Source organism: Sinohyriopsis cumingii, chromosome 9, assembly GCF_028554795.1.
Source record: "Sinohyriopsis cumingii isolate HCF-2022 chromosome 9, ASM2855479v2, whole genome shotgun sequence".
Lineage (NCBI taxonomy): Eukaryota > Metazoa > Mollusca > Bivalvia > Unionida > Unionidae > Sinohyriopsis > Sinohyriopsis cumingii.
In genome coordinates this window covers 18915873-18938179 of record NC_142969.1, presented here as the reverse complement: position 1 = coordinate 18938179, position 22307 = coordinate 18915873, and the positions used below count along the sequence as shown (strand labels likewise).

At 35.2% G+C, this 22307-nt stretch overlaps 1 protein-coding gene across 7 annotated transcripts in view; it reads right to left on the bottom strand.

Moving 5' to 3' along the window:
* The window catches only part of LOC149791338 (uncharacterized), a 234754-nt gene that overhangs the window by 157481 nt on the left and 54966 nt on the right, over positions 1–22307 (bottom strand). For 4 of the 7 annotated variants that reach the window (XM_089969879.1, XM_089969883.1, XM_089969877.1 and 1 more), the window contains one exon: positions 14875–14963. The gene's annotated coding sequence lies outside the window, so the exon portion shown is untranslated. Of the gene's footprint in view, positions 1–14874; positions 14964–15103; positions 16290–18200; positions 18267–22307 lie in introns of those variants that run through there. The other 3 variants (XM_089969884.1, XM_089969878.1, XM_089969881.1) reach the window with 3 other exon arrangements.

Sequence of the window (22307 nt, the reverse complement as noted above, 5' to 3'; positions counted from 1 at the left end):
AATTTAGTATTAACTTTCCTACTGCAATTCGGGGCCCCGAGTGGCCGAGTGGTCTAAAGCGCTCTCCGTTACGGATCACTGCCATCTCACCTCTGTCTGCGTAGGTTCGAGTCTCGGATTCGGCCAATGTGGGTATGTGAGAAAGCTTGCCAGTAGCTTCTTGTGGGTCGGTGGTTCTTTCCGGGGATTTCCTGGGTTCTTCCTCCACCATTAATACTGGCCGCCATGTATAGCCTATCTTGTGCTGCAAAATGGCGTTAAACCCTACAACAACAACAACAACAACCTACTGCAATTCCAGTAAAAGAAATAGAGTTAGCTCAATTACGGGTATATTACAGCTGGCCAAATATCAGATCAAAATCATTTAATGGTACACCAGCAAATAATTTGCTTGTATTTGCTAACAAGAACAAGCCAGATGGTACTCCTGACTGGATAGATGTTGGAATACCCACTGATAGTTATGAGATTGAAGATATCAATGAGGAATTTCAACGTAGAATAAAATCAATAACCGGAAAAGAAGCAAAAATATCAATTAACGTTCATGAACCGACGCTATCTTCGACGGTTGAGATACATTCTCCTGATTACGTCGTTGATATTTATCGAGAATATTTGTCTGATTTGACATCTACGCGTGAAGAAATTATTAAACGAGTAGAAATTTTAAATAATATAGCTGATACTATTGAATATTTTCATAATAGAATCATAAACCTGGTTTTTGAATCATCGGGCGATCATAGAAGATTTTTCGCAACCAAATACAAAATACCCAAAGCTGACATTGTAACGTTTAAGTTTCCTAATTATAATCCAGATAAATTAAGAAAATCTGTCAATGATGTCATTGATGAGTTTTATCCTAAAATACTCGACGCATGGAGAAAACTAGCACCACTAGCAACTGTTCTCAGACATAATAATGATCCACATGGCGGCGGCACACACGTTTCTCCGGGAATCGTTAATATAACCAGCACGATCGTGGTCAATCTGGTTTGTGACGTAGCCGATGGCAGCTATCAAATAGATCTCGGAAGATCAAATCAGGCTCAACAAGGATATATTTTATATACATTTACACCACAAATTTCCCCCAGAAGTTTAATCGTGCAAGAACCAACTAATCCTGTTAATCTGCGGTGTCACAATAATATGTTAACACGAATAAATTTTAAGCTCACAGACCACCTTAATCGCTTAACTGACGTACGTGGAGAAGAACTTGTGATAAATCTGTATGTGAAATCTTAATTAATCAAGTAAATATTATATAATGTACCAGCACGTGAGGGTTTTTATACACGACAAAGAAGTGCTTGAACTCGCAGATTGCCAGTAAATCAGTAAAAAATTACATATTTTTGAGCTAGTTTTACTGATATTTGAGCTAATTTTACCGATATTTGAGCTAATTTTACTGATATTTGAGCTAATTTTACTGATTTTTTCTAATTTTTGTTGGCTTTGGTATTTTATTCAATTAAAATCAATTAGAGAATCAGGCAACTTTACCCGACGATCTAATGGATAATTCAGAAAATAAAATAAAATAATAAATCTGAGTACCAACTAACCCATCAGAGTTATAAATTTGATCGGTTTGTATGATTCTGAGTACCAACTAACCCATCAATTTCAGAATAAATAATAATTCAGAAAAAATAATAATAATTCAGAATAAATAAAATAATTCAGAATAAATAATAATAATTCAGAAAAAAATATAATAATTCAGAAACAATATAATAATTCAGAATAAATCTGAGTACCAACTAACCCATCAAAATTATGAATTTGATCATTTCACATAATTCTGAGTATCAACTAACCCATCAAATTCAGAATAAATAAATAATAATTCAGAATAAATATAATCTCAGAATAAATAATAATTCAGAATAATTCTGAATATCAACTAACCCATCAATTTCAGCATAAATAAATAATAATTCAGAATAAATAAAATAATTCTGAAAAAATAAAATAAATAATAATTCTGAGTACCAACTAGCCCATCAAAATTACGAAATTTATCATTTCACATAATTCTGACTACCAACTAACCCATCAAAATTACGAAATTGATCATTTCACATAATTCTGACTACCAACTAACCCATCAAAATTATGAATTTGATCATTTCACATAATTCTGAGTATCAACCAGCCCATCAATTTCAGAATAAATAAATAATAATTCAGAATAAATAAAATATTTCAGAATAAATAAATAATAATTCAGAATAAATAAAATATTTCAGAATAAATATAATATTTCAGAATAAATATAATCCCAGAATAAATAAAATAATTCAGAATAAATAAAATATTTCAGAATAAATAAATAATAATTCAGAATAAATAAAATATTTCAGAATAAATAAATAATAATTCAGAATAAATATAATCTCAGAATAAATAAATAATAATTCTGACAGGGTAACTTTGGTCGTTACCTGCTGACATCATTTTTCTTAAGTATCTTATGCGGGTACTGATTGTTTTATTCGTTTCGTACTTGTGGGATAACAGTGATCTAATTCTTTCTACTGCGACAGAAAGAGGAACAAATTCATTTACTTGATCATCACTCACCATAGCCAGTGACTGAAACATAGCTGCCTGAATCCGCTTTATGAACTTATATTCAGATGATAGAACGTACTTATTTTCATTCTTAAGCTCTTCTAACGTTTCAAAATCAGATATTATTTTTTCAGCATTTAGTTCATCAGATATATTAATTTTGTTTTCTTCTAGTTTTTTGATAGCAGAAATAATGTCTTTGATATTTTCATGGTTCATTATATAATATGTAAATCTTTAAAATAAAAAAAAAATTATCCCTACAGAACCCCTATCGAGTCTTTAGCGAGTTCGTCGGGATGTTTCAAGGACAGTACAGCCAAGAACTCGCAGATTGCCATCGCATTCTACCAAGTTCACCAAGAACATTTAATGAATGAAGAGCCCCTATCGAGTCTTTAGCGAGCTCAGATTATGCAATGAATGATGGCACAAACATATATTATGAAATGGAACTTCTATTCGAGTCTTTTAGCAGGTTTAAGTATGCAATGAATGAATTAAGGACGGCACAAATATATATTATGAATGAACCTCTATTCGAGTCTTTTAGCAGGTTCAGTAAATATGCAATGAGATGTAATGAAATGAAATATATATAATGAAATGAAATATATGTAATGAGATGTAATGAATGAATGAATGAATGAATGAATGAAATGAGATGTAATGAATGAAATGATGCCATTTTCTCCACTCAACAGAACACCCACCCACCAAATAATCAACCCGTGGGAAATACAAAAACATGTATCTACCACGTTTGACATGGTAGGATGGTGTTCTGAGAGGGGAGAGGGGCTGGCGGAGCCCCAATTAATTAAAAAAATCGCAATTATGCGTACACCACCGACAAGTTGTCAGCCATGTGGATTCGATCCTGGACCGCGAGCGTCACAGTCCAATACGATACTGATTGAGCCATCGAATCTTGTTAGAAACATATGTTTCGGAAGTTAACATATAACTAAGGAACTAATTTCAAATATATTTGCTCAAAAGACAATTCTGAATTCAAGAAATACGTTTATACAATATATTCTCACCAAACAAGTTAGAGTTATAAAGCTGGATTAAGGAATTTCCTATTTACTATACCACGCCATCTATGATAGAACATCCGGTCCAGATCATCTAATTGCTAGATTTTTCCATCCACTTAATAACTGTTCAATGAAGAAATATATATTACGAGATTTTCCATTCGTAGTCAAAGGGAGTATTACTCGATAAATAAATAATCACACATACGTACACAATCTCGCATTATATTTCTGCACTGAACAAGAAAAATGCAACTAATTTTTAATTCCAAACACTATTATGCACGTATTTCTGTAATCGAGTCAGTATATGCAGGATCCATGTGCTGTACATTAGATCTAAAATTAACCCGCCACGATCGATACAGACTAGACGCTGGATTCTGCACTCAGTAAGCTGGAATATACATGTCATACTGCTCTCGGTTTTCTGTAGGTTAGATAAAATATACATGTATTCTATGAGCTTTCTATGTGTTGCGCTGTTCTAAATGTTTCACGAAAAGAACAGAAAAATACACGAACTGTATATTTTTGTAAGTTAGAAATCATAAACGGGTATGCTCCACCAGGCATCACAGACCTTGGATGTTGTATATGATTATGACCATATACCGAGGATCATAAAATTACCTCCCTTTCATGAGTCAAAAAATGAGTAGTATAATAATGATAATTTCTGACCCCAAAAAAATAAATTTTATTCGATTTTTGTTGTTGTTGTTGTGGGGTTTAACGCCATTTTTCAGCACGATAGGCTATACATGGCGGCCAGTATTAATGGTGGAGGAAGAACCCGGAAAACCCCGGAAAGAACCACCGACCCACGAGAAGCTACTGGCAGGCTTTCTCACATGCCCACATTGGCTGAATCTTAGACTCGAACCGCCGCAGACAGAGGTGAAATGGCAGTGATCCGTAACGAAGAGCGCTTTAGACCACTCGGCCACTCGGGGCCCCAATTTTATTCGAGGTGATGATGATAGTTAACAATACTGAAAGGTGATTTTCTGCTTATATTTCTTTGAGAAAGCGGTTTTATATATATTTTCTGCTACTTTTTGTACTGAATGCGGGTGAATATCAAAATATTTCGCAGCAGAACATATCGAACGAAATATAATTACTTTGCCAGTTTCTGTGTTTGTGGAATTTACCGCCCTCTTTCCGATTGTTTTACATCTTCCAGTATTACCACATGCAGAGTTCACGCTTTGCGTGACAACACGAAGGTTAGATAAACTATTATTTTGAGGATCTCCGTCAACATGATCAATAACAAGATCGTCTTTGATCACTCCGAAGAAACACTCGTACGTAAATCGATGACAGAGATACATTTTCTTCCCAACAGTGAATCTAAGATAGCCAGTATTAGAAACAGTACCAACCGGTCTCTTCAACATGCAATTTCTAATCATGCCATTACGATCTGATTCGTAATTTGTTATTGTGGGATGTGGGACAAATATATTTTGCTCCATTATAATAATATTATTTGTTTAAATCATTGTTTGTCTGAAATCTTGATATATAATCCTCCACGGATTTTATAGCGTTTTCACTATTATTATTTTTTTTGTCATAATATCTTTTAAGCTCTCTGAACCGTTTTCCCCCGCACTTTCCACATAATTCTGTTTTTCCTCGCACTCCAATACCACACCGCAGACATGGTATTGGTCCTAGACTTCCTTGCCGTATGCCCTGTAAGTGCATCCAACAAAATTCACCTCTACAGGATTTATTGCATCGATTTACTGAACCTATCATCAACCATCTGCATTGAGACATTGTATATATAATATTTTTTATTTAAATATTTGTTTTAATTATATGAACGAGTTTGAGAAATTATCCCAAGCTAGGCCTGTTAAGTATAAATTCAACCTCGACAGATTATCTTCTGACTTACCAGTACGAGATCTGGTTGATCCGAAAAATAAAAGTCTGATCTTGAAAATTCACGACGCCAAGAAAAAATTTTACACAGATGGTGCATCTCACACATGGTCAACGTTCAAGATTATTAGCAATACTGTCAAGGACGCCACAATGAATGACAAGCGAGCGGCAACTATCATTAACTACATCACTGAATACGAGGGCAATCAAAAATATTTCTTCAAAGTAAAATTTATTGTATTAACAGAAACAGGTAGTTGGATTATCCGTGACAAATATGATCCTGTCCTTGGTAATAATAAAACTGTTATATTAAGTAAAAATTCCAGACCGGGTCTATTGACGGGTATTGACAAACCGTATTATGAGCGAGCGTATCCTGTAACAGCGGTTATTTATGGAATTTATGAGATAAATAAAAAACCCAACGTTGATAAACTGGCACCCATGAAATTTTCAAGGTTAAATTGTGTAGCCGAACGAGTAATAGAACACTTTACAAACGCGATGCGTGGAAACGGATTAACTGATTTAAGACGTAAAAAAATAAACTCGTGGGCTGATTCAGTTAAGGATACCGGTGCTACAATAAAAGATGTTGCTGAACTAGGAAAAATATTAAAATTTCCAATAGCAGTATCAACAATAACGGGAGAAGTACTGTACGAATCGAAATATAAATCGAAAGGAGCTTCAATAAATATTATTGATCATAACGCGCACGCATGGACCAGCGCAGTAACAATATTTCCACGTGATCGAACTGTTAGATTTTACCCCTCAGATATGTTTGATTTTATCAACGAAATAAGTAAAAACGATCCTGTATCGGTATGGTTATTTAAAAGTGATGAGGAAGGTGAATTTGATCAGTTTGTTAGACCAAATGGTGAAATATATCGAACAGAATTCCTCCATGACGAGATGAAAAATCTCGCTGATAAGTTTTTAGAGTGCAAACACGCGGAAAATACTGACAAATTACTAACTAATTGTTTTACCGTTCCATCTGTTGCGGCTCATTTCGCTAGAGAACGAAATTCATGGAAACCAACACGATTTGATTTACTCGAGGACGTACGCACAAGTTGCGTCGAATACGGACATGACGGATTGTGGAATACCAAATATAATTACAATGATGTTATTTCGGTTGATATGGTTGCATGTCATCCAGGAAGTTTTCTAGGATACGGAGATTGTTCTGTATACTATAAAAGATTCGGTCACCCTACAAACGAGATGACGCGAGTGGCAATTAATGGACCATTACCTGATTTTGATCTGACTAGATTTGCTTGTATTGAATCATTCGAGTTTAACGAAAATCTTCACAAGATTTGTTATGTTTGGTTTGGCAGACATTTTTGTGAAAAACGTTGGGCACCTATAGTTTTATTACAATATATGCCAGATTGTGCGATACTGACATCGTTGGTGGTCAGTGAGGCAATTATATCATATCATGCACAGACCGAAGTTTGGTTGCCCATGCCAGATTCTATCAGTGCCGATGAAGTTATTAGCGAGTTTAAGGAAAAATGTCCTGATGTTTCCGAAGATGATATCATCAAAGAAGCTCCTAAAATTCTCGAGATTAAACTCAAAACCGCAAAAGATCTCGGTAGAAAAATTATAGGTAAATTTACTCAAGGTGGTGCATATGATCATAAAAGACATCACGCACGATTAATTTTAGATGATGCCGAGTAGGATTTTATAATCGCTGATACAACAGCGAGAAATATATTTGTAAATCGAGAAAGTGTTTATTTATCCGACGGAACAAAATTGGGTACGATCGTTAGTTACATAAATGACGTCTCCCCACAGTATACTCATCTAAGATCTTCCATGTTGGCTTATGTTTCTATAAATTTATTATCGATGATTAATAGATTTCCCAAGACCGCAGTCAGAGTCGCAACAGATTCGTTTTATATTTCGAGTAAATATTTAGAATCTATTATGAAGTTCACAAGTAATGATGAACGATGGGGTTCGTGGAGAATAAAAAAAGAAATATTACACAATTACACAGAATCAGCAGATGTTCCAATGAGAGATTTTTATCGTGAGGGTAATAAAATATCAGAAATGTCGAAAGCGCCGCCGGTGAGTGATCCAATAACTAGATATAAGACAGTATATCTCAATGGACCTGGTGGATGCGGCAAAACGACTCGAGCAATTAATGTTTTTAGAAATTCAGATATGATCGTGCTGACACCCACACATAGACTTGCACGCGAGATGAAACAACGGCAAGTACAATCGTGCACGTATCATAGTTTCTTTCGGTGGCGCGGGGATGCATGGACTCCTGAACGAATGGGAGAAAAATATATACCTAAAATAATTATTTGGGATGAGATATGCACGGTGTCATTAGATACATTAAAAACGTTTCTTGATTGGTTGTTGACGAAAAATACCGCTATAATAATGTGTGGCGATCATGGTCAACCACCGCCTTTTGTTGGACCATCTCCACATGATTGGTTAAAAAATTTCGTTGATTATTACGAAGAAATAGATGATGATCATAGAGCTCTCGATGCAAATTTGAAGGAGTTTAAAAAATTAATCAGATTACAATCAAACAAAATTCAGTGTGAAATAATACGCGGAGTAATCTCAGAGACCTCAGTGGGTGATTTTTTAAATTTATGGAGACCCAACGATTTGATAGTAGCAAGCAGAAAAATAATCAGAGACGATTTACAACAGCAGTTATTTCAACTATATAAAGAAAAATATTCAGAATTACCCGTACCGTTGTGTTATAGACCATCAGATACACGAAAACAAAATATTAATGTTGATATTCCAGGGCAGACTGAAAAACAGAATCTCGTATTAAATGATATTGTCGCCGTTGATATCAGTGTGGTCGAAGATGCATTACGCGCTGACAAATCTCCATGGGTGTTGGGATACGCTATGACGATCCACTCGTCTCAGGGATTAACTATTTCTGACATACGAGTCTGGATTGTGGACGATCGTATCGAGTGGTCAAATTTAGTCTATTTAGCGGTATCGAGGGTCAGAAAAATATCTCAATTACGTAGAATTATAATTCCTGAAATCGTTGATAAATTTAACATCATCGATGATGATATAATAAGAAAAAAATTAATCGGATATAAACAATCTGATAAAAAAAATAAACGCGACTTTGATCTTGATGTTGAATTTATTATTGAGTTAAAACAGCAGCAGAATAATCATTGCACAAGTTGCAATTGTATAATGTTATGGCGGTATTCGAGTAATGATTCAAGACAATTTACCGTAGATAGAAAAGATAATAGTCGCGGTCATACACGAGAAAATACCATGTTGACCTGTCTTGAGTGTAATCGACGTAGAGGCGCTAGTGCTAGTTAAGTGATCGCGGTGGTAGTTGTGTATCCGTGGGGATTATTTGTAGTTGTTTACGTGTAAATCCACGTTGAGGAGCAGCCGAATCTAATCTGTAGATTGCAGGTCTACCTGAGGATCTTGTCACGGTGGATATTTTGTGTGTGGTAACACTCCAAATAGGATCAGTCGCTCTCGCTTTACCACCTTCAAGTTCACCAGGCTCATATAAATATCTAACTGTAACATCACCCAATATTTTTAATTTTTTTTTCAACATCTTTTCGTTGTGTTGGTATATTTTTTTTTGTGACTGCGCTAATGGGTTTCATGTTGGTTGTTCGTGTAATCTCATTATTTAATGCAGTTATCACGCTTGGTAATCTTGCAACCCATTCGCAAGATCTTTTATCTTGAACAAATTCCCTCGCGTATTGATATCCAAATAACCGCTCAGCGAGTGTTCGATTAAATCGCTCAACAATTGCCTGATCACGATGAATTGCAGTATGACCTCGTCGTATTTTGGTATTATGCTGTTTCATCAACGATGATACTGGACCAAGAAATTCCTTACCAGGATCAACCTGTAATAATTGTGGCCATCGCAGACCACCTCGTTGATAAATTCGTTCAAACGCATCGGCTACTTCAGATGATGTTTTCGTCGATAACGGTTCTGCTTCTTTATATCTACTTGCAACATCAACTACGGTTAACGCGTACTTGTACGTTTTTCCACGCACAGTATCATGCGGTAAAAACAGAATATCAGCTTGATGAACTTCATTAGGAACACTGACATCGAAATAAGCGTACTGAATTCGTTTCGATGGTGGTAGGTAAATTTGCCATATTGCTTGTTTGGATAACCACGTTTTAGCAGTAGAATGTTTAACCGCTGCTGCATCAGCAAGTTTACCACTTGCTGCTTTGCCTCTCCAGTATCCTCTTGGTGAATAATAAATCGATTCCATTTATATATTACCAGCCCCAAACGCTAATTTACTTTTCATCGCGGATCTTACTAACCAATTAGCTAATTTTTCTTTGATATTTTTATTTTTTATAGAATCTAGCGCGTGAATTAATTTCACATCCACAATATGTCTATCTTGTAGATTTTTACTTTTATACGCAACATCATGAGCGTGACAAGCTCGATCAATAGCGTTTATTGGTTCCTCGCCTGGTTTTGGTTGATCTTGATTATCGAGCCTGATATCAAGTCTGGTACCAGGACCGCAATAATTATATCCTGGTAGATGTTTTTCTCCGCTGTATTTAGCCCATGGAGTACCTGGAAACTTTGACATCAAATTAGCAATATCACCACCGCGCTTGTTAGGTAAAAACGAAAATTTCTTCCTACCGCATACAGAACATTTTCCACCATATGCTATTTTTTTATTTTTTGTTGTAACCGTAGCTAAATAAACAGTTGGAGTTTTAACTCTACAGCGTAAACAATATAAATTCATGATATAATATATATGGATATAATTGATTTCTCAGCAACAAGAAAACGAGAACCTGTTAAGCATCATCCTGCGCTACCGAATTCCATCAGAATGATTATCATAGGACCATCTGGATCGGGTAAGACGCAGTTATTACTTAATTTGATAATGAGATGGTTGAAATGGGATAAATTATATTTAGTAGCACCATCCGCTGATGATCAACGATGTTATGATGTACTTAAAGATTTCAGTGAAAACGCGCGATTACTGGATGAAGGTAATGATGTTATAGAGTTTATAACCGATATTGATGAAGCACCATCCGTAGATGTTTTAGACGGATTTATCAATAATTTAGTTGTATACGACGATGTGATGCTAGATAAACAATCAACTCCAGCTAGAATATTTTCCCGAGGTAGACACAAAAATACAGATGTGATCTATGTTACTCAACGATATACACAAATTCCGAAGGTGATCAGGGACAGCTGCAACATTTTAGTTGTGTTTAATGGTGTAGACACACACACGCTGCGAAATATTCATCAAACTTGGTGTGGTGGTGACATGGATATAATTAAATTCAGAAATTTCTTCTCACGAGCGCAAGCTACTCCGCATGTATTTATAACAATAAATTTACATGATCCAAGAACAAGATATCGTGCGGGTCTTGATAAAATTTTTTAATTAATATAGCAGCAGAGAGGGCGCCTACCAACGTTGGTCATCCAGTAATTAAACAAAAAAATAAATAAACACGTAGAGTACTTTATTTTTCAGCTACCTTTTCAAGCTAGGGTTTTATTGATGGGGTTGGTTTCAACAAAAAATAAAATCATCTCAAGGAAACGTTTATTTGTGAAAATCTGGACCTTTCTACGAGATTTTATTTTTTGTTTGTTTTATTTGTTTGTTGGAATTATATGGTCTGTTCGCCCTCTCTGCTGCTGCTCTAATGTTTTTTTGCTGAATATTAACTCACTTTAGCTCAATAAATTCAGAAAGTTCCATCACAGGTTGACTGGTTACGTTTTGTGTATTACAAAATAAAATTACAACATAAAGGAAATAACCAAAACCAAACAATGCACATGAGGTATGAAGGCACATTTTTTAAAATTTCTCCCTTATTTTCATCAAACTCAAGGGAAGAAGGGGGAGGGGGATTTTGTGGTCTGAGGTCTGTCAGTTTAGACGTTTTGCAGCAAATAGCAAATCCCAGTCAAAGTAATATATCTTCAGACTCAGTAAAGGCATATTTTAAACATTACAAATACAATACAGTCTGTTGCAGAGCAAAGAAATTTGTAACTGAAATCATCTACTGTGTTCTTCATGAATCAATTTTGGGACCTAGGTGTGCCTACAAGTAAGAAATACTATTTCCAATAACTTTTTTCTTTATTGGAATTTTTCCATGCAGTAAATTTTAATTTGGAAAATTCTATTAGGAAATTAAATATAATTTGAATTTTACAAAATTTAAAACTTGGTAGAAATAAGTAACTTCACAAAATAAGTCAATACCAATCTGACTTTGGAAATATGGCACCGTACATCCCCCCCCCCGTATAAGCGTAATTATTGACATTTTAAGTGGCCAAAAAACATACTTTGGGCATAAAAAGTGAAATCTATATATTACATGCCAGAATTACAGCCCATATGTAAAAGATACATTTTTACTACTAACCTGGTTCTGTAGGTGGTAAAAATTCTTGTCACAAAGAGCAAAATTAGAACCAGACTACAAACAGAAAATATACTGAATAATTACTTAATATTCAGCACTCACTTCAACAAGTCTATATGTGTAACTTTCACTGAATGATCATGAATTGGAATGCTGCAATGATCATGGCCATCTGTTCTGAGTGCTCATTTACATTACTCTCATATTCTTCTTTTAAAGTTTGTAAAGCGGTGTTGATTTGTCCCTTTTTCTGATCTGACATGTTTTGAAGATTGAAAAGATCCATCTGCTCTAATATTCTTTATCATATAACATCCACAACTCATGCCATAAAGCATTTCACTTTTAACATCTGGTGCCATTTTCTTGAAAAATATAGGCTGGTTCACTAACTAACTAGCATATCAATAAAATGAATCTGTTTGCCAAAGAAGAAACCTGTCTGTTTTCTTGGAAAGGGGTCATAAACAGTTGCTATAAATAACAAATAAGGAAAATGATTTCATGCTATTCTCAAATTTATACGAGTGAAATTAAAGAGATGATGATAAGCATTACGAAAACAACTTTTTATTGCTTTATTTTTTAATGTAGAAAAAAGTTTAATCTATAAACCGTTTAGTAGAAAACGTAATTTGGTGGGAAAAAAGCGTCATAATTATGCCATAAGCGTAATGGTTGACATGTATGTGGCTCTACTTTTCCTGTTTTTCAGACATCTTCCTAATTTGGTGAATCAGGATGGGAAGGGGGATAGAATTGTGGCCTGAGGTCATATGTCCTTGAACACATACAACAAAACTTTGCATCCTTTGTCCTCAAATTTATTTAACCATACATTCACATGTAGTAAGGTATTTAATAAATTTTAACTTTTAAACATTTATCCAACTGCATGTGGTGAGGCTGTACAATCTGTTATGTATATTTAATTTATATTGGTCAGTAATTGTGGGTAAAGTCCTACCTCACTACTCACATGGTATTGCTTTTCTTGCTGTAAACAACATGTTACAATATATTACATAGCTAATACTTGTCTATAGTTTATATTATTAAGATATTAAGATTATTATTACTGGAAGTACCGGTAAACATGTTTACAGATATTTAGTTCTAGGTCTAGCTTTAGTTAACCCTTTACGTCATGCAAGCACCGTTGGACATCTCTACTCCATTCGCATGGAAGTGCCTTTTGATGTCTCTACTCCATTCACATGAAACGCCTTTTCATGTCTGCTGTAAACATCAGCCATTTTAAGCCGGTTTTCATAGCACCACCTTCAAGGAAAACCCCCTATTAAATACTACATTCATTTCTGTGAATGACAATTATGTCAGATCACCTGGTCAGTGTTTATGCTCTGGTCGATATCTGCTATTTAAAGTAACTGGTTCGTAATCTCCACTCTTCAAAATGGAGGTTGCAGATTTAATTCAGTATTTACAAAGTTTTCATGATCAGAATCACAACTACGAAAGATTCAACAACTAAGGTAAAAGTTCTGATATTGATGTAGGCAGCAATTAGTTTTTATAAATTATCAAATTCAGATGTCTTAGTGATGTAGACGCTGACAAAAAACTTGTAAATTTCGAGCATGAGAAATGGCAGCTACGGTTGGTCATGCGGTCTCACTGACTTGACGGTGAACGAGTTCTCTCAAGATTTTAAAGCACATAAAAAATTCTTCTGTGAAAAATAATTACACAGCTATAATAATTGGACTTTACTCTAAAATTTTTCCACACATAATAGATGTGTATCAAAAATGTAACATGGTTAAAATTGCTGTTAAACGAAACATACACTACATTGCTTAACAGTTAACAGGCAGGCATATGCGTATGGAGTCGAATAGGTAACAGGTGTTCTATTTATAGCACGCTGCACTTGGTAACTATGCTCTATGAGGTAAAGGGTTAAAAATAAGGAATATTCTAGAAGCAGTTGTTTAAAAATTTGATGGGAAAATTACCATCATCCTGGCTTTTTATATAAATGTTGTTTACTTCATTTTTACTTATTCCTAACCTTAACATCAGTCATTAGAGGAATCAATTGTAGTTGTGTTCAGTTCAAAAGTTTTAATTTATTTAAATTATTGAATTTACAAAGTGCTCTTTGACTCTTAGGATTAAATTACTATTTTTTAAATTATTGTGAATTCTTTCAACGATATTTTGGATTATATCATTGTGATATGTCAAGACTTTAATATCAGCACAGCATTTACTTGATCAAAGGATAAAAACAGCAGCTAAACAAATGTAATCAACTAATCAAAGTTTCAACTATTTTGATTTGCTCCTTTAAAAACTCCTGTATCTAATTACATGTACATCTAAAAAGCTTCAAAGAAACCGAATGTCTTGCATGCTTCCCCTGCATGATGCAGACATATTTCCACTTTTAAACCACCTGGACCTTCATTGTCGGACAGTCAGTGGGAGAGAGGTATGCATGAATCATAAAAGGGCAGAGTTTTCTAATTCTAGTCCAAGTATAATGGCATGCATAAAGGGCTCCACTGGTACCATGTATCCTTAGTGGAAAAGGCTTTCTCGTTTTTTTTTAATCCCCCAGTGTTTTATTATTTACTATGAGTACTTCAAATGAACTTAACAATTTCAACTTTATAATTCTATCTATCAATCCCAATGTTTGGGGTCTGTGACCATGCAAAAACATATAAGCATCAGGCATTAGAGTTTTGCCTTTTATTCTTCAAACAATCTTTACAGATAAGCAACAAGGAAAAAAGACAAAAGGTAAAGAGGATCAACTATGTTTACTCACCTGGTGGACATTTGTGGTCTTCCTTATCTTGTAAATAGGCAGGCCCTGTGGCACTGGAATTTCACAGAACTGAAGGCATCCCCACCTTACTGAAAAAGTAAAGAAATATTTTATTTGTGTGGGTTTTACATCATTTTTCAGCACAGAATGAGCTACATTAATGTGGCCAGGAAAAAATCCCCGAAGAAGCACTGACACAAGGACACTAGTGGCAAGCTTTCTTACATACCCACATTGGCCAAGCTGACTAGAACCGATGCTGACAGGGATGAGATGTCAGGGATCTGTAAAAGCTAGTGCCTTAGACGTACTGGCCACCCAGGGCCCTAAAGAAGAAGAAAATATGAGAATGCTAAGGTTTCATTTAAATTTGTGACAATAAATTTTCATGGTTTTGAAAAAATACAGTTTTGTCAGTACTTCAATTCAAGGATTTGCCCCTGTCAAGTATGCATTCTAATAGATATTTTGTTGATAACCAAAACATTGTTGTGGCTTCAATGGCTAAAACAATCCTACCACCAAAATGTGTCATTTGGATTTTTAACATAACTTTAACAATTTTTCAGTCATATTACTACAATATCTGCAGTGTGGCAGTTTATAGTAATATAGTGGTCCTGGAGATCAGAACAGGCCTCTTCTTGCACCATACCATGTGTCAAAGTGATAACGTCTTGCATGGAATTATTGGTTTTTATGTTAAGTAAATAAGTTTTCATTTTTAACATTTTAGCAAATTCCCGTTTGTTGAGGAAAACACTGATGATCTCCTAAAGTAATGAGTGCCACTATCTTACTATTTTGTACAGAGAGGGTGCCCCTCTTTACGGGGCTCCCATTCTCTTAATTTTCATCGGATAATTTCATGAATAACGGGAAAATTGTACAAGATAACCTGCACAAAGGAAACCACTTGGCTTTTCTTTTAAACTATACGTTATTGGTGTGACTTTAATATGTCTCAAAGAATATTTTCATGAAAAATCCACAAAAGGTGTGGATCATGGCGGGTTTCACACAGGAGAGGTTTTATTTATGTATCTAAATGTAGAATGTGCCAATAATACTGTGGTACTTATCTTCATTTCGTGGGAATAGGGTTGTATTATAACATACCCTCTGTCTCATGGAATTACGTCACAATTAATACTTTCAGTTCAGTACCCACGAATGTAGTTCTAGTCTATTTTTAGAAAAAAAATTCCTCTCTCATTTTGGTGGTGATAGAAGAGTTTTATTTATACATTTTTGGTAGAGATTTAAAGGTAACTGTTTATTCTTGATAATATGAGCTCAGGGTGTTGTTGTCTGTGTGTATTTCGGCTACAGTGCACAGTGAGTAATAAGGCCTTGGTGATGATCCAGAAGTGAAATCTGTGTTCTGTTTACATGCTGCTATGTTGACAGTCCAGCATCTAAAAAAAAAGCAGGTCAACCCCTTGACGAGAACTTCACCGTGAAGTCATCTTTTTGAAGGTATTTTAGATTAACATATGATTTGTATTGATTGTCACACAGTGGAAAGGTCAGTACTGAGAAACAAATGTAGAGAACATATAGTAAAATTCATTGTGTCCTATGTCCTCATCTTTAACCGGAAATGTGTTAGTTCTCTCCCTTTAGCACCTGGTAGAGGTATCAACCACAGAGTCTGATATTTTATCAATAAAGTACAATGAAATCTGTGACAACACAAAATCACCTTATCAGTATAATAAATACACATATATTTATAGTACATTCAGGTGATTTATTGTAAGGTACTTTACTGACAAAACATCAGATTCCTTTGGTAACAACTATATACTCAATCAATATAAATATTGCTGCTACCGCCACCTGTAACCAGCTGTTTGTTTTTATTATTACTGCTACAAAATAGTATAAAACCTGTGTGATACCTTTGGATATGAAATTAATCTAGCAGTAAAAAAAAGATTAATACAAATTTATACTTGTATCTTCACAGATGAAATATGATTGTTTTCTGTTTGAAGAATAAGACACACACACACCCCAAGTAATAAATTAAAAGAAAGAAACTTTAAGATTTTTAAGGTTACTCACAGTTTAGGCTGTTACAGCATCCATGTCCCCTGCATAAACATCTTCATTTGTCTGTGATTTTATCGCTATTTTACAGTGTTTAAAAATAAGTTAATATTATTATGACCAAAAAAATGCCAGCACAATCCATCTATGCAATAAAGCAATTGCAAAATAAATAAATAAATAAATAAAAATAAAAAGTATATATGGTACTGTATTTAATTTTCGACAGGAAATATTAGAGAAAAATAAATATTTTATGTAAGCTTACAGTCATAAAAACAATATTTTTAGACGAATTAGTCTAAACAAATTCTAATACAGGTAGACATTTAACAGGAATAAATAACTGGGTTTCTTGTTACATTGTCCTTATAGATTTCTTTTGAAAAGTAAGAAGGAGGCAGATGTTACCAATCCCTTTTGTTTTTCACTTTCACACGAATAAAAACAAGCTTTACACAAAATAAGGCTTTTGGATTGGACATACACTCATAATTGTAAATTCTGAGTAATTAAAGCTGCAAATTCTGGAATGACCGAGGCACTTTTCCCCAAAACTTCCCTTTATATACCACATACATTTGTAAATTATGCCTCAAGAACAATCTGGTTATATTCTATAGTGACTGCTTCATTAATTAATCCCTAAAACCTTCCCATTACTGGATTTGTTTTCAATATATATACGGTACAAAAATAAACATGCTCAATTTTTGGAGAATTGTTGTGGGGTTTTTTTTTTTGCAGGCAATAAAAAAAGTTGTTTGCACTTGCTTTGAGCAAAAACCATGAAAAGGAGTAAACTTTATTTGTTATTTCTGCTGCTTTGACCTTCTAAAAAATACCATATTTATTAACCTGAAATGAAATTTTAAATTTGGCCTCTTATCCCTACCTAAAGCACAGGGGCTCGTATCGTTGCTTAAGATTGACCTGTCATACATGTACTATATAATAACTACATGGGATGACACTTCTCTCCTTTCTCGCGCGACCCATTTCAGAATAAATGCTGTTATTTCAAGCCACATTTCGCGTAGCGTAATAAATTTGGTACCGATGTTTTTATAGTACATGTATGACATGTCAATTTTAAGCAACAATACGAGCCCCTGTGACCTCAAGTCGAAAGTCTTGATGGCCGGTTATTTTTAGATTTCAATTTTTGAACAGCTCCTGGTGTAATAACTTAGGCTTTATGTGAGGAAAACTATGTAATAATGAGACCATGCTAAATCCAAAGAAGCTGGCAAACGCGTTTTTCAAAATACCTTGCGCATAGCTCTCAGAGAAGATGACATCTTGCCTCCATGTTGTCATCGAAGTTGGGGACACTATAGTCTGATAATACAAAGCAGTTTATTTGTACCCCCCTACCGATTTAAGTAATGGAAATCTTTAATGTGATCAAAAGTGCAAGGAACTTAGTCAATTCATTAATTGATTTAAAGTTTCTAACTTGACTCTGAATAGAGTGGCCCTAACACCGTCATTTTATGCGCGTTTCATGCTTAACGGAAGTTTTCAGTGCAATAGACGGACATGCTCGGATCCATTTCCAGTTTCTGGACAAGTCCATTTTCAGCAAAGGAGTGTATCATGACTACAGATGTACATTCATAAGTCGTCTGCTTCCGATATTTACAATGTCGAATCAAGCAAAGGAAAATGACAACTACGCTTTTCATGTGGATTTAACAAGAGGTTTAATTTCTATGTTCATGTATGCAGAGGGATATAATTCCAAACTCTCAATGTTATGTAATTTACGCAATTATTCAGCAGTTGCCGAACAGGATGAACTACGTCATTATGTTGTCTGATGGAAATAAACTAGCCTATAGTGTACTACGCAATATGGCGCCGTGTTAGTCAGGAAAGTCCGTTAAGCATGAAATGGTACATGGGATGCCATCATTAGTGCCATTGTGGTCAGTCAGGTTAGAAAGTATAGATCAATGATTCAATTGACTTAGTTCTGTGCACTTTTTATCACATTAAACTTTATCGTTTTTTAAATCATTAGGGGGTACAAACAAACGGGGATGTAGAGTCAGACTATGTGTTTCCATTAAACGGCGTCGTTGGGTTAACCTGTACACTTTTATAAAATCCACTTAACGTGTCTGCCTGTGTCACTGAGAAAAGAATTCCGTCAAAACCGTGTTAAATTCAAATAACTGATATTAATGCGATTCTTATGCAGCTTGAAGTTGGCCTAGCTAAAGTGAAATGTACTATGGTTTCCAACTTATAAGAAAGAGGCTTGGCGCATGTAATAATGCATGTAATAATTATGCAATATCTGAAAATAACTACATGGGCAATTCAAATTTAGAACAAAAGCAACAACAAAACATGGAAAACTCTTAAGCATTGTTACCAGAATCTACTAATGGCTAGAACATATTTGTTGTTTGCTTAAACATATTTTATTGCCATGATAGGTTACAATAGGTTGAGCATAAGTTTTAACAACTTAAATTAGCCATCTTCCCAAGTGATCAAGTATTACACGATATTCAACATGACAACAAAACAATGAATAATGGAGAGAGAGAGAGAGGCACAATGACAGTAATCACGATTTGGATTATTGAAATCGTCCAGTAGCGGCTATATATTTGCATACATGATTGTTATAAGTGCCTGTATCATATTCTAGCAGATTCTAATTGTTAGTAGTGACACCAGAACATTAATCCCAACATTCTGGATATTTGATACCAGAGACAGTCAACATGTTCAGTGCTGTTGTTTATCTTCCCATGCCTATCTGAGCCTGGATAAGGCATAAATGTTAATTTAATTAGAATCCCTTGTCTCTAATCCTTACTAAAACAAGAGCAGAGTGATAGAGCAGGCAGTTTTTAGCTGGGCTTGCTACTGTAATGAACACTGGTTTTTCTAGTTTATTTTTAAGATTTTAGCTTTATTTTACATAAAGTTGTAGGACCCTTACTTGGTGTTTGTGTGTCCTTTGAACCCGAATGTAACAATGATACATACATTGCTATGACATGTAAATATCTGGGCAGGGGGTCCAGAGCAAACTGGGGATGAGCAGGTTATGCAATCGTACAAGACGTTGACTTCGATTATTCACTCTGTGATGAACTCTATCTATGAGTAAACAGATCAGCTATTTTATTTACATCTATTTGTGTTTCTTTGTAATTCAATGAAAGTTTTATTTCTAAAAGCTGAGTACATTCCTGATGTAATTAATTTTCACAGTTGGTTTTTGTAATTGATTAAATTGTTTGTTTACATGTACGGGGGCTCGTGTTGGTTTGTTATATATATCTGCTCAGATCTATATCTATTTCGCCTATAAGTTTCACCACTTATTTTTATATTTACTCGAACCGGGCAATAACATCAAGAGCGGTCAACCTCTAGATAACGAAAACCAAATTAAGCCGCACACCCACCAGAAAACAACCCCTTACATACAGATTGTTCCTAAAGGTACTCATCTGTAACCTAACTCAGTCTTGTGCAGCTTTCTCCAAGGAGCGAACCTGATAGAAATTAGTAAATGTACCTGTCTGATGTAACTGTAACTGAATAAAACCAGGGCACGGGCCTAAGGTTGCACATACCTGACTAGAGGGCATTCTTATACATGATCCAAGCCTAAGGGTTCGTTGATGTAATGGTCCTCCCAGACTTGTGGCTTGTGTGTGGTATTGTAGTATCCATATGCCTGCTTCGTAATACCGTCTATCGCAATCCATCATTTTGCTTTCCAACCAACCATAGCGTATCTTGTTCATGAGGTACTCTCTCATTTTAAGGTAGTCGCTGCACATGACGATCATGGAGTGTCGACTATCTATCTCAGAAGCACACAAGGTAGAAGTTATGTATATGTCTGATTGTAGTAGAGTTTGTACGTAAGGTGTTCGCTCAGATCAAGCCCGTTCCTGATGACGTGTGCGTAGGCGTGAGGGAATATGGTTCGTGTGTGCAGGCAAGGCGATGGGTGCCGTTCACTCGCGGACCTGGTTCGAATCTCCGTAGAGTAAGAATTAAAAATTCTCTTACCTGTATGATAGTATTATATATTTTTAATACAAATAATACTAAGGAGAGTCTGACTGTAGTAGAGGTTGTACGTAAGGTGTTCGCTCAGATCAAGAATTGCCTGCTCCAGATAGTCAGGGCCTTTAGGCTTCAGGCTGACGTTTGTGGAATGCCACAAATGAAATGCTGATCGGCAGTGAGCCGGCACAACTTGTCTGAGTCACCATGAGGCCTCACAGAGACCCCCCCCCCCCCCCCGCCGCATCTGCTTTGTTATGTTTTCATATTCTTCTAAATCCTTTCTCGAACTCTGAATTCGCCTAGGTTTGAGAGTCTTTACTGAGCTGTGTGCATGGGGACATCGACGCGCGTCGTTCAGGCTTTGGACCTTGGTGACGCGCAACCAATAAAATATCCACACTCTTGATATAATAACATATAATTAAAAGAAATAATAAATACAAGGTATTATGAATACTAAAGTTATTTTCCCCACAAATCGACACCTTAAAAAGGTGCAAAGAGTTCCACAAAGCAGCAAAAACCTCCACCAAAGAAATGGATATTGTACAATCTCGAGATTGATTCACAGTGAGAAACTATTTTAGAAAGGATAGCTGAATTTCCTAAATTAAACGTATATATATATATATATATATATATATATATATATATATATATATATATATATATATATATATATATTCAGTCTTATCGAATGTACTCTGACACAAAAGACAGTGTTCTCATTCTACATAAACTGTGAAAGTATTGCAGGACTTGACACACATTTAGTCTTAAGATGCTACATGTAACTATATACATCCGACGTCTTGTATTGAATTATATTCCACATTGACCTGACACTATCACGATCATCTTGGCGGATCGATCAGATAGTTCGGTGCTTCGGGTCTGTGAATTTCTTTGGATGCAGCGACATGACATCCAATGAAACTCAAGTTGTTCAGATTTGGAACACTGTTCCTTTTGATCGAGACATGGGGAGCACCAAACATGATTAGACTCATAAATAAGCGATTTCCACCCTCTGGTACATAGTCATACTTTCGATATTAAAATTACAAAATATCCTTTTGAGGTCAATTCCATCCACCATTTTCGGCCGATGTACAATGCACAGCTGTTATACGCTACTATTAAGTTGGCATTACATGCTAAGCGAGACAACTCATGAAAAGATGTCGGTATGACAAAGTACTGAAATACCTGAATGATCCGCCAAGGTGTAAATATGCTGAGATATGAGAATCTCGGCTTGAAAAGACGCATTATGACAAAGTGATCTGCAATTTATCTGCAGAACCAATGACTTCCGTTTCTAAGGT